At 38.7% G+C, this 13567-nt stretch overlaps 1 non-coding gene across 1 annotated transcript; it reads left to right on the plus strand.

Moving 5' to 3' along the window:
- The first annotated feature begins 12910 nt into the window (after window positions 1-12910).
- LOC132540054 (U6 spliceosomal RNA) lies at window positions 12911-13018 on the plus strand. Its single transcript, XR_009551328.1, has one exon. It is a non-coding gene; the product is annotated as a U6 spliceosomal RNA (small nuclear RNA).
- The last annotated feature ends 549 nt before the right edge of the window (window positions 13019-13567 follow it).

Genomic DNA, 13567 nt, shown 5'->3' on the forward strand with positions numbered 1-13567 from the left:
TAGCACTACAATTTGTAATTCTCCAAACATGGAATCAACTTAGATGTCCAACTTAGATGAATGGCTAAGAAAGTTGTGCTATATATACACAATGGAATACTACTCAGCTATTAAAAATTATGAAATCATCTTCTTCACCTGTTCTTGGATGGAACTTGAAGATATCATTTTTAAGTTATATAACCTAGAAAGAGAAGAATGAATATGAGATCATTTCAGTCATGCAGAAATTAAGAATAAGAACTGAAGTGTAAAACCAAAGTCAAACTTTGAGTGGGTTTGGTATATTCCGTCAAAGTGAAGGTGTCTGGGGGAAGTGGAATTTCAGGTCCTGGCACATGATGGCGGAGGAGGACCTAGGCTGGGGGTGAGAGTGTTTTGCAGAAAACTGAGAAAGTTTAAACATCTGTCAACTACTATATTTGCTGTAAACCACTTCTTCTTCTTCTAGCGTTTGCCCTTCTTCCATAGCCAGTCAACAGCGTCAGGTTGAGCCTGATGTCTGCTTGTTGCTGGCTTTGAAAGTGACTGGGATCCATGTTGATTCAGTTGGCTAGGAAGGATCGTCAGTTTCCCCAATAAATGGGTACTCACGGGATGCACCACGAGAAGGTCGATCCAATGCATCCCACTAATTTCCCCAATCAAGCAAATAAATTATAAAAGTTGTGTGCTATTGCACAAAATCTGCCAACCTGGAAAAACATAGTGTTTTTAAGAAATACGTATCAGCAGATCCTACTAAGTATAAAACGTTGGTTTCAGGTTGTGACAGGTCAATTAGTGATTTCCACTTTGGGTTACTCATACAGTTATACAAGTTACAGCTGTTTATTTTTGTGGAGCCAAGATCTAATGCTTGCGTAAATTCACTGGACTAATGGTGTGCTTATTTTGTTTGCTTGCTATGTTTTCCCATTCCAATAGAGAGGTAAGAGGAAAGGCACAATAGCGCAAAGCCTCCCCTAGTACTCTCTCCCACATGGTGCTGGAATTCAAACCTGGGCTGCACAAATGGCAGGACATTTGATCTTCCTGGTGAGTTATTTCTCTGACATTTTCCACTTGGCAGTTGGCACATGGATTGGGATGGCTGGAATTCCCAGACCCTGCCTATCTCTCTCAGCAAAAAAATATTATTTAATTTTTGTACTGCATTTGCATCTTTTTCATCAAACAAATTCTCTTCTTTCAATATTCCCTTTAAATAACCTTCTAAGGGCAGAAACTTTGTCCTTGGCCTTAGAGAGATAAATGTGAGAACTTAGAAGTTAGCTCAATGGTAAAGCACAGGATTTGTATGCATGAATCAAGAGCTCTATCCTGGTATCCTATATGCCAGACCAAAATAATGCTCTGGTGTCTCATATCAATACATCAATATCTAGCCTCTTAAAAAAAAGAAAACTTAGTTAAAAATAAAATTTCTCTTCTGTCTGGCTTTGTATATTAATTCTACCTTTTTTTAATTTTGAAAAAATCTTGCTGGGATAGAAAATATTTTTACCTTACAGTCCAATTTTTAGTTCCTAGTATGTTGCTGATCCCATGTCTTATAAATTATGTTAAAAAATGAATATTTTTCCTTGATAAACATTTTCTTCCATGTTATATTATTAGCACCTAAAAGAAGAAAAGTAGAACTTTCAGTATTCACCATTGAAATTCCCATCATTATTCACAAGATCATTTTATGGCTTTCTCTTTTGCATATTCCCACAGAAAACATTTTTTACTGTTGTTAAAATTCATAGGCTCCAGCTGGCCAGGCTAGCTTCACAGACGGGTAACAGAGACGACCAGAGACATACGGCTGGGCAGGGAAGCTATATTTCTTTATTCAGGAACAACGATTCATAAACTAAGACAAACTAATCACCAAACAGAACTCTGTTGCCTCTTTCCCATGCGGCGGCGCCAAGCACACTCGAACTCTGGAACTCTGGAACTCTCTCAGGGTTCCTTGGGGCGGAGACAAGTGGGCCCGCGAAACTAGAAGGACTGAACCAATTTTCTTGGCAAGGGGAGAGCTAGAACAACCCAATGTAAAGCATACAACAATTTCCCCTTTTCTTTTTAACTAAATGACCACAGTATCAGAGGTGTGGGGTGAACAGAAACCTTTATCATACAGGCATTTTTTAAAAAAGAAACTGGCACAAACATGGAGAAACATGTAAGCAAGTAACAAGAACCAGTGTGCTGCCAAGGGAAGGCCTGAGGGGGCCTTTTTTTTTTGCCTCTATGGGCAAAACTTTATCAGCTTAAAAAAAAAATTTCTTGCCTCTGGGGGGCGTACTTGTCTCGACAGACATTTGCATGGGGGCGGGAACGGCCTAGAGTCCCAAAGGCAGCTGGCTGCAATTTACTTACTATGAAACAAAACTTGTTATTAGCATAACCATAGCGCAATCTAACGTTTCTAATAGAGAAGGAATTTGAGACTTTTACATATCAACAACGTCTTTTTAACCTTTTGTTACACCCATTCAAGATGGAGACACACCCTAGGTGTGCGCAGGAAAGAAAACCTCAGGCATGAGAATAATTAGCATAGCCATTGTGTAATCTACCATTTCTAATAGAGAAGGTAATCGAGAGTTTTACATATCAACAAGTCTATTTAACCTTTTGTTATACCCATTCAAGATGGAGACACACCCTAGGTGTGCGCAGGTCTTTAGACCAACTTAGTTAAAATATATTGATTGTTAACTAATTTTTACCTCAGACTTTAAATGTAAGTTAATTTTATCTTTATGAGAATTACGTTGAAAACCTTTTTCATTTAACTTTGCCTAGTAAGAATTTAGCCTTAATGTACAAGGAGAGAAACCTTTGTTACGAAGACATGTCATTTCAAACACGAATTTAGATATGTACTGTCTTAGTTGTTGGGGGGGTGCGTTGTCCAGTGGTGGTCTCTTGGGCAGCTTCACTTCTAGGAATTGCAAGTTGCAATCTCTGCACGAATCTCTGCGTACTCCAGCTTGTCTGCCTTCAGACCGGAGCTGGAGATCTCGGCCAGGGTGTCCAGTTTCAGCAGGGAGCCTGGGAGGTTCGGGATCTGTCCAGAATTCATAGCACAAGGGTGGGCGGGCCAGCCTGGTAGAAGGCGCGGGCCGAGGTGCCCAGGGGTGGTGGCCGTGATAGGCCACCGCGGCCCTGCCCCATGGCCCTGCCATGTCTGCTGCCCTGTTCGCAGTGGCAGAGCAGCGTGGAGGGATCACGTGTCCAGTGCCCTGCGCCACATGGTGGAGAGCCGGCTCCTGTGGGCTGGCCTGCGTGCTGGCATTGGGCTCTTGCATGGTGGCATCAGGCTCCAGCGTGTTGGCATCGGGCTCCAGTGTGTTGGCATCGGGCTCCAGCGTGTTGGCATCGGGCTCCAGCGTATTGGCATCGGGCTCCTGTGTGGTGGCATCAGGCTCCTGCGTGCTGGCGTCGGCCTCCTGCGGGCTGCTGGGCTGCGGGGTTGTGGGTGCGGTACGCGGGGTTGTCTGGGCACAGCTGGCTGGCTGGCTGTTCCACCAGGTGGAAAAGTCAGCTCCGTGCCTCGCCTCTTGCCTGCTGACTCTTCCCGACTCCTCTGGCTGTTTTGAGTGCGCCCGAGAGAGTGGAAACCACAGAGTGGTCCAGAGATAAATGTTCCAGAAACAGCAAAACAGTCTCTTGAAGAAAGAGCAGAGACCTTTGGAGATCTCTTCACAAGCAGAAGAGAAGGCCATAGTACATAGGTAGCCAAATTGTCTTCACTTATCTGAGAGATGCGCAGGTCAGGTCCACGTGGGCGCCATTTGTTGTTAAAATTCGGAGGCTCCAGCTGGCCGGGCTAGCTTCACCGGCAGGTAACAGAGACGACCAGAGACATACGGCTGGGCAGGGAAGCTATATTTCTTTATTCAGGAACAACGATTCATAAACTAACCCAAACTAATCACCAAACAGAACTCTGTTGCCTCTTTCCCCCGCGGTGGCGCCAAGCACACTCGAACTCTGGAACTCTGGAACTCTCTCAGGGTTCCTTGGGGCGGGGCCAAGCGGGCCTGCAAAACTAGCAGGACTGAACCAATTTTCTTGGCAGGGGGAGAGCTAGAACAACCCAAGGTAAAACAACATTTTACAACTCTTGTCTCAGTCCTTTTCTTCAACTTTTGATTATGTTTTCTTCACTATCATGCAAGTCCTCTCCAGTAGCATCTGTGAATCCTTTCTACCTTATAGTAATTATTTCTTCTTCTTACTATTATTATTATTTTTAAAAAGATCACTGCTCAACTCTGGCTTATGGTGGTGTGGGGGATTAAACCTGGGACTTAAGACCCTCAGGCATGTAAGTCTCTTTGCATAACCATTATGCTATACCCCCACCCTATAGTAATTATTTCTTCAGTGTCCTTCATTCTTCTGCTTACTGCCTGGTATGCCATAGTAATGTCTCACATATATTTTTCATGCAACTGTCCCATATCTAGGAAACAAATTTTTAGTTATCTATTGTTGCATAATGAATTTCAAGGAACATAATGAATTTCAATGGCAACCATTACATGTTGATAGATATCCACTAAGTTAGGAATTCAGGCAGGTCATAGCAGGATGTCTCATCTGTAAGACCTTATCCAAAGTGGGTTAAATGGTTGGAGAAAGTTGGGACAATATAAGTAGAATAATAAGTTTTCTCCCTTTGAGATCTGCTAGAGCTGGAAGATGTAAGATGACTCCTTTACTCATATATTCTGACAACTGGGCTGAGATAGCTACTAACCTGCATCGCCTCTTTCCCTGACATAGTTCAGTTGTTTTAGTCTGTATATTATATACATAGCTATTGTATTAAATTAGCTTTTTAACAATTCAATATAAGAGTTTCAAGATGGGAGTGCAGTTTCAAGGTGGTAGTGTAGCGGGTTAAGTGCACGTGGCGTAAAGCAAGGACTGGCATAAGGATCCCGGTTCGAGTCCCGGCTCCCCAAGAAGCAGGGAAGTGGCTTCACAAGAGGTGAAGCATGTCTACAGGTGTCTATCTTTCTCTCCCCCTCTGTCTTCCCCTCCTCTCTCCATTTCTCTCTGTCCTATCCAACAACAACATCAATAACAACAACAATAATAACTACAACAATAAAACAACAAGGGCAACAAAAGGGAATAAATAAATAACACTTTAAAAAAGTTTCAAGACCTAAGAGCTATCTCTGGACATATTCATTACTATTTATGTCACAATCTTTTGGTTGTAAGGACAGAGCAGATTTACTATGGGAGGAAACTACTTAAATTGCAAATATCAGAAGATATAATCCATTAGAGGGTCATTTTGGAGACCTAATTTCTGTAATGACTATTGTCTAGGCAAAATGTGACTGGAGGCCAAGTATAATAGAGGACATTGTGGTAACATTTCTTACTAAACTGTAATTTAAATTATGGCAGAATATATTAATTTTAATTTCTTCCACTATCATGAGGCTTTTTTTTTTGTATTTTCTCAGATTTTAACATACCAATTTTTATCCTATTGGAATTGTTGTGAAGTTTTCATATAGGTCTATGGCAACTTCATATTTGATTTGCAGATGTCAAACTGAGATGTTCAGTTTTTTCCCCTCTAAGATATTTTTTAAATATTGTCTGATGGATGTTACAAAGAAGAATGGTGTGTACCATTAAAAATTCTAATTTACTCTCAAAGCTAAATTGTGATAATTTCCCTCCTTTCTTTAAATTTTATACTTTACTTTATAGATGATATGCATAATTCAAACCAAATCATTTTGATATAAAATATTTGAAATTTCTGTCAGTTCTTAAAAGTTTCTGCACTAGCCTCAAGTTTGAAAAAAATAGCTTCTTATAAAATGATTTAGTCTTGACCTAGTATCAGCTGGACAAACTACAGTTTGGAAATTCTAAAGAGATAAATGTCTACATATTAAGACTACACCATGAAAAGTGGGGAACAGCAAGAGACAAATTGTGTGGGATATCACACTTTGTTAGCACAATAGAGATGACTCAAAATGCTCTTTGAGTATGTCATTATCAACTGAGATATTCTGGGCACAGCATGGGACACATACTGTGACTAATGATCCTAAGGAATAGAAATGTGGAGCTGTATATAAAATGATATTTAAATACACAAACCTTATGTTGCCCATCAAATTTGAACAAGAATATTGTGGAAAGGAACATGAAACAGACCACCCATTTATAGGGTCAGGGAACCGGAAAAAGAAGATAAGATAATGAATTAAGGTGGTGGGGGGAGTCTGGGAGGGGAAAGGAAGCAAACACACAGCACAGATGGCAAATAAAGTATAAGATAAGGCAGAGAGAGTGGCAATGATGTTCTAGTTACATGGTTTTGTTTCTCACATTTTTAAGTGATAAAGGGGGATAGATTATTTTAATAGCCCGTCTGTAGTTTATTTTCTCTTTCCCCTCTGTGTATATCAGTTCAAATTATTTCCATACTGGAATAAATGACACTGATATATATTCATATGGGGAATTGGTCCTTTCCTACTTTTCCTAATAATTCAAAACAGAAACAACCATTTTTATTCACTTTCTCTTTTTCTTTTTTGGGGTTCTTTATTATCTTTATTCCAGATCTCTTCACATTGTTGCACCTCAAGCAGTAAGACATACACTATTGAATACAGCACTCAGTAAAAAAAAAAAAAAAAAAAAAAAACGATGGAAAAGTTATGTTTGTTTCATCAAGTGACCTCACTATATATTTTCTTTGTCATATCTGTTGACAATTATCACACAATTGGAATGTGAATCCTTTTATTTAAATTAAGAGAAAGTATATTTTCTCTCTACCACTTTCTTTATAAGTTCATGTTTGTTCTTGTTTCTTAATTATTCTTTATACCTTGTTTCTGGAGAGCATGAGGAAGCATCCATTATACACCATAAATGATTTCACAGGGAGACTTCTGTTACAACAGATTCTATTTAACAAATGAAAATAATCCTGCTAAATTGTGCTTTAGTTTCATTTCTACTAGGATTGAAGCTTAAACTTGAGTCCTGTAATCTGTTTATTCTTAGTTTAGAGCAGAAGGCATGATTAAAGAGAACGTCCTTTTGATCCTAAATGTTTGACAGCAAATGGTTCAGACCACACAAGATTAGCCCAAGTTGTCGGAAGTAAACTCTCAGAAGGGAAATTTAAACTACTCTCTCGTACAGGTATGATTTTTTGGAAATGAGTTCCTGGAAAAAAAAAATCTACACACCTCTACAATATTCTTCTAATAATACCACACCTGGAAACCTGTGTGTTTTGCTTAAGGCATTCTGCTAGAGAAGTATTTGAAAGGTATCAGAAAGATAAATGAAACCATCTGGAGACTTGGCTTCTTTGGCAATCATTGGCCTTCCTGTGATGGAGTTATGTTGCTTTACTGCAGCTGTCAGATGGCTACTTTGTTCTTTACAGCTCCTCTCAAAACAATATCCATCAAGACCTGTCAATTAGGTTTTATAGGGGACAGCAGTTCCACTTTTATGAAGGGCTGTGATTAAATAGATGTGAATAATATTGATAATACCTATTTAAATATTTATGAGGATAAAACTCTATGACCCAAGACCACAAAGAAACTAAAACTGCCTTAAAAATCAGGAAGTTTTTTTAAAAAAAATAGAACTGTAAAGTTGTATAAAATCTATTTCCTCAGTCCAAAATATCTAAATCCAAGAAATAACCTCAGAGAGGAGATGTGTACAATAGAATTAGAAGCAACAATAACAAAACATTAATCAGCTATGCTAAAAATTAATGTTATTATACAGCTAGAAAATCAATTCTCCCATAAAAATATGTATTGTATTAAGTCTGCTTTCATAGTGGAACTTCTATTCAGGTTTCAAGAATCTATAAAAACATATACTAGCATATATTGTGAAATAAGAGAATTTTGAGAATCATATGTTAAAGATAGTTGTACATTCTTTAAGGTGAATGACCAAGAAATATTGTTTTTTTATTATTATTTAAGAAAGGAGACATTAACAAAATCATAGGATGGGGGGGGGGTGTACAACTCCACACAATTCCCGCCACCCAATCTCCATATCCCATCCCTTCCCCAATAGCTTTCCCATTCTCTGTCCCTCTGGGAGCATGGACCCAGGGTCCTTGTGGGTTGCAGAAGGTGGGAGGTCTGCCTTCTGTAATTGCTTCCCCACTGAACATGGGTGTTGACTGGTCCATCCATACTCCCAGTCTGCCTCTCTCTTTCCCTAGTAGGGTGAGTCTCTGGGGAAGTAGAGCTCCAGGATGCATTGGTGGGGTCTTCAGTCCAGAGAATCCTGGCTGGCATCCTGATGGCATCTGGAACCTGGTGACTGAAAAGAGAATTAACATACAAAGCCAAACAAATTGTTGAAGAATCATGGACCCAAAGGTTAGAATAGTGGAGATGAAGTGTTGGGGAGTACTCACTGCAAACTCTAGTGTACTACTGCTTTCAGGTATGTATTTGCCCTAGTTTATGGATATGTGTGAACATATGCTCTATCTCCTGGAACCTGGTGTATATCTAGGTTTTGGGACTTTGTTAGGAAGTGAACCACCTGGGATGGAATTAGAGAATACTAGGAAAGGAAAGGTCTCACCCGAGTAAGGGTTGTCCTTCCACACCTGAAGTCTCTGGACACAGTCTGAAGTGAAGCATGCTGGGGTGGCACTCATTGTGTTGATTAGGTTGCAATCAGCAGATGCAATATTATTTGATAAGAATTGGGAGAAGCATACGGGAAAGTGGTCCCTACCTTAGGGTCCCAGGACTGGGGGAAGTTTAGGCTCTATAGTGGAAATGTGAGGTTCCTTTTGTCTTAGGGTTCAAGAAGACAATGGATAGTTACTGTTATCATCACATCATTTGGTAATTGGGTTAGCTTTGAAAAGTCCCTTTGTTATACATACAATCAATTTCCCCCCCTCTCATATTAATTAAATAGTGATGTATATGACTAGAATTTAATAGGTGTGTACATAAACACCATTCCCATCACCAAAAGATTGTGTCCCATCCCACCCACCCGCTGGCCCAGGAAGCCGCAATATCCACCCTCCCCCTTACCACAGGGTTTTTACTTTGGTGCCCTACTTTCAATTTAGTCAGATCCTGCTTTTAGTTTCCCTTTCTGATCTTCTTTCTCAACTTCTGTTGATGAGTGGGATCATCCCATACTCATCTTTATCTTTCTGACTTAGCTCACTTAACATAATTCCTTCTAGCTCTGACCAAGATGGGTCAGAGAAGTTGAGTTCATTGTTCTTGATAGCTGCATAGTATTCCATTGTGTATATATACCACAGCTTTCTCAGCCACTCATCTGGTGTTGGGCACCTGGGTTGCTTCCAGGTTTTAGCTATTATGAGTTGTTCTGCTATAAACATAGGAGTACACACATCTTTTTGGTTGGGTGTTATGGAGTCCTTGGGGTATAACCCCAGGAGAGGAATTACTGGGTCATATGGAAGGTCCATGTCTATCCTTGTGAGAGTTCTCCAGACAGCTCTCCACAGAAGCTGGACCAATTTACATTCCCACTAGCAGTGTAGAAGGGTTCCTCTGTCCCCACAGCCTCTCCAGCATTTGTTGCTGTTGTCCTTTTTGATGTATGCCATTCTTACAGGAGTGAGGTGGTATCTCAATGTTGTCTTTATTTGCATTTCTCTGACAATCAGCGACCTGGAGCAGTTTTTCATGTGTTTGTTAGCCTTTTGGATCTCCTCTGAGGTGAATGTTCTGTTCATATCCTCTGCCCATTTTTGGATGGGGTCATTTGCTTTTTTGGTGCTAAGTTTGCTGAGCTCTTTGTATATTTTGGTGATTAGTCCCTTGTCTGATGTATGGCTTATAAAGATCTTCTCCCATTCTGTGAGGGGTCTCTTTGTTTGTGTGATAGTTTCTTTGGCTGTGCAGAAGCTTTTCAATTTGATATAGTCCCATTTGTTTCTGTTTTAGTCTTTCTTGCAATTGGGTTTGTTTCATCAAAGATGTCGTTGAGAAAGTATTTCACCAATGTTTTCCTCTAAGTACTTGATTGTTTCTGGTCTAACATCCAGGTCTTTAATCCATTTGGAGTTGATTTTTGTTTCTGGTGAGATAAAGTGGTTCAGTTTCATTCTTCTTCATGTTACAACCCAGTTTTCCCAGCACCATTTATTGAAGAGAGCCTCCTTCTTCCATTTAATACTTTGAGCCCCCTTATCAAATATTAGGTGTCCATAGGTGTGGGGGTGAAATTTTGTTTAAGGTAAAAATTATTGCTTTAGAAAATATTTTTATTTATTATTTATATTTAAATTAGAAAAAAGTAAAACTAAAATAATTAACTCTATAAGCCATTTTACTAATCAAGATTTACTCATTTATTACTACCTGGGTTTTTTTCTGGAGCTTGGTACTCACAAAATAACTCTACCATTCTCAGAAGCTTTTATTAATTAATTAATTTATTTACTGCCACCAAGGTTATTGCTGGGACCACTCCTGGTGGTTATTTTTTACACTTTTTTTCTGTTTTATTTTACAGAACAGAAAGACATTGAGGGGGTGAGGAAGACACAGAGGAAAAAAGATTCCTGCAAACCTGCTCCACCAATCTAGAAGTATCCCCATTTAGGTCAGGAGTGAAGGCTTAAACCTGTATCCTTGCTCATGTCAGTATGTGCTCTCAAGCACTTGAACCACTGTTGGACCTCCCAGCAGGCTTCTCCACTTTGTTTTTAATCTCATAGAGACAGAGATAAATGGGGACAAGGAGGGAGAGGAAGAGTGATACCTGCAGCACTTCTAAACCATTTGTGAAGTTTTCCCTTTTGAGGTGGGGGTAAAGAACATGGATCCTCAGCATGGTAATGTTTATGCTTGATCAGCTATGCCACTGCCTGATGCTAATATTTTTATCTAAAAACCTTATTTATAGTCTTAAAAGATGCTATCTAAATTTAGATATTCTAGAAATGTGCATACATATTACAAATAGATGAAATGAGGTAGACTTTCATGTTGTTATAGATAGATGATAGAAAGATAGATGATAGATAGATAGACAGACAGACAGATAGATAGTAGGTAGGTATAGACTAGCCACAGCATGGAACCTACCACTGGTCCCATAGGCTTGTACCTACAGATAACAAAGCAAGCACCCTGCCCAGTGAGTTGTCTCTCTGGACCATGCTATTATTCTTTATGTAATAAAAGCTGTCTTTTCATGACATCTAAATTTTGTGCTATTTACAAGGGATTAAACTAGTATGAAAATGTTAAAAACTTTGTCATTTCTGCAATTTTATTTTATTTTAAAATAAAAAGTTTATTGGGGAATGATTACCTGTAAAATATTTTTTGCAAAACTTTTTAAAAAATATTTTTATTATCTTTATTGGATAGAAACAGTTGAAATTGAGAGGGTAGGAAGAGATAGAGAGGGAGAGAGAGAGACACCTGTGGCCCTGCTTCACCACTCTCAAAGCTTTCCCCCTGCAGGTGGGGACTGGGGGCTTGGTTCAAACCTGGGTCCTTGCTCATTGTAACATGTGCACTCAACCAGGTGTGCCACCACCTGGGCCCTCTTTTGCAAAACTTTATCTAATCAAATGTGAGCTCACTGAAACATTCACTTTCAGAAAATTTAATAAACCCATTAAATTTTCATCAATTTCAATACCACTTCATTGAGGAATATTTGATGTTCTTTTTAAACATTTAAAACTTCATTTGTTGGTGTACAATGTGAGACACAATCTAACCAGACTTTCTCCTCTCCTCTCCTCCCCTCCCCTCTCCTCCCCTCCCCTCCCCTCCCCTCCCCTCCCTTCTCCTCTCCTCCCCTCTCCTCTCCTCTCCTCTCCTCTCCTCTCCTCTCCTCTCCTCTCCTCTCCTCTCTTCTCTCCTCCCCTCCCACCTCTCCTCTTCACTCCTCTCTCTTCCTTTTACTTTTCTTTCTTTTTCCTACAAATTTGACCTGATTTGACTCAATACCATTTCTTATGCTATCTTTAACTGTATAGATTTGGAAATTCTTAAACATAGGCATACTTCTCAAACATGTGTGGTTGCATGTGTGGCTTTTTGTTTTACTTTTATGTCTTTTCCAGATGCCAATACTATTCATTTTTGAAGTCTTATGACATAGTATAATATATAATAAAGCTAGTTATATTTTATTTTTCAGACTTCTATTTTTCTGTTCACATATATTTTCTTATGAACATCAAATTGTTGATTTACTTTTGTAAAAAAAAAATACCTGTTGGTATTTTGTAGGAATCTATTTCCAATATATCAATTATACTCTACAACTGTATGAACCAAGAGATGCTCCTGGTCCAAAAGTGTGACAATTTTTCACATCCAAATCTACTTTTGTTCCTTTCAGGAATGTGTTACAGTTTTCTTCAAATAGAAATCATTCCTTTCAAAAGGATTAATGCCTTTTTTATGTTTTACTACTCCCAAACCTATAATTTGGAAAGTGTGTGCAAATATATACTATGACATTAACATTTCCTCCTCTTTCTGATGGGCCAGCATACTTTTATGAAATGTCTTAATTTCCTCATTTCCTGCTGTCTCCTTTTTTTTCTGTGTGTGCTTTACCCTAACATACATAGTCATTTGCTTGAAATTTATTGTGCCATCTGAAGGAAGACCTCCTGTCATTACCTATCCTGACTAACTTCTGTATTTTTCTCTTCTAGAAACACATTCCTAGAATGAGGTTGGATCACAGTTTCAGTCATATAAACTCCATTTTAAGTTTCTTAAAACACCTACTTGAGAATTCAGTATTTTTAACAAATATGACTTTATTCTGAAACAAAATGTTCATACATGTCCAAGCCTACATGTGATACTTTAAAAAGAAAAGTTAATGGTCTTGCTTCAGTAACCGATATAATAAAATTGTATCATACAGAAAAAGTTAGCATGGCCCCTGTATAAAAAATGGCATGCACATTTGAAACTTGTTTCATACTTACAATTTTTTTAAAAAGCAAGGTAATATGTATACATTGGGAAACAAGCCATGCTCATTCACATTGTCTTATTATTAGATAATCTGTAACTATTACTAAATATAGAGAAATGGAAAGTAAAAGTTTGGATAGAGTCAAAATTAATTATATCACATAGCTTTCAGAAAACAAATTGTACATACATTAACATAAACTTAATGTTTGCAATATTGATATTAATCACATTGACTTGATCTGAGAAATAATGTAATGTTCTGGAGACAAATTTTAGAAGCAATGTTCATCTGTTCAGAGATAAAGTAATAAAAGGATTGTTGACATTTCCTATTTCTTTATAATAATGTGTATGATGTAACACTTCTTTGGGTTGAATAAACTAAGCTGTTCTAACAATTCTATAATTATGTGTTAAAATAAAATAGGAATGATATCAAGTAGTGTATTAAAAATAGGTCAAGGGGAGTCGGGCTGTAGCGCAGCGGGTTAAGCGCAGGTGGCGCAAAGCACAAGGACCCGCATAAGGATCCTGGTGCGAACCCCGGCTCCCCACCT

The sequence above is a fragment of the Erinaceus europaeus genome, chromosome 8 (genome assembly GCF_950295315.1).
Source record: "Erinaceus europaeus chromosome 8, mEriEur2.1, whole genome shotgun sequence".
In the NCBI taxonomy this organism is placed as follows: domain Eukaryota; kingdom Metazoa; phylum Chordata; class Mammalia; order Eulipotyphla; family Erinaceidae; genus Erinaceus; species Erinaceus europaeus.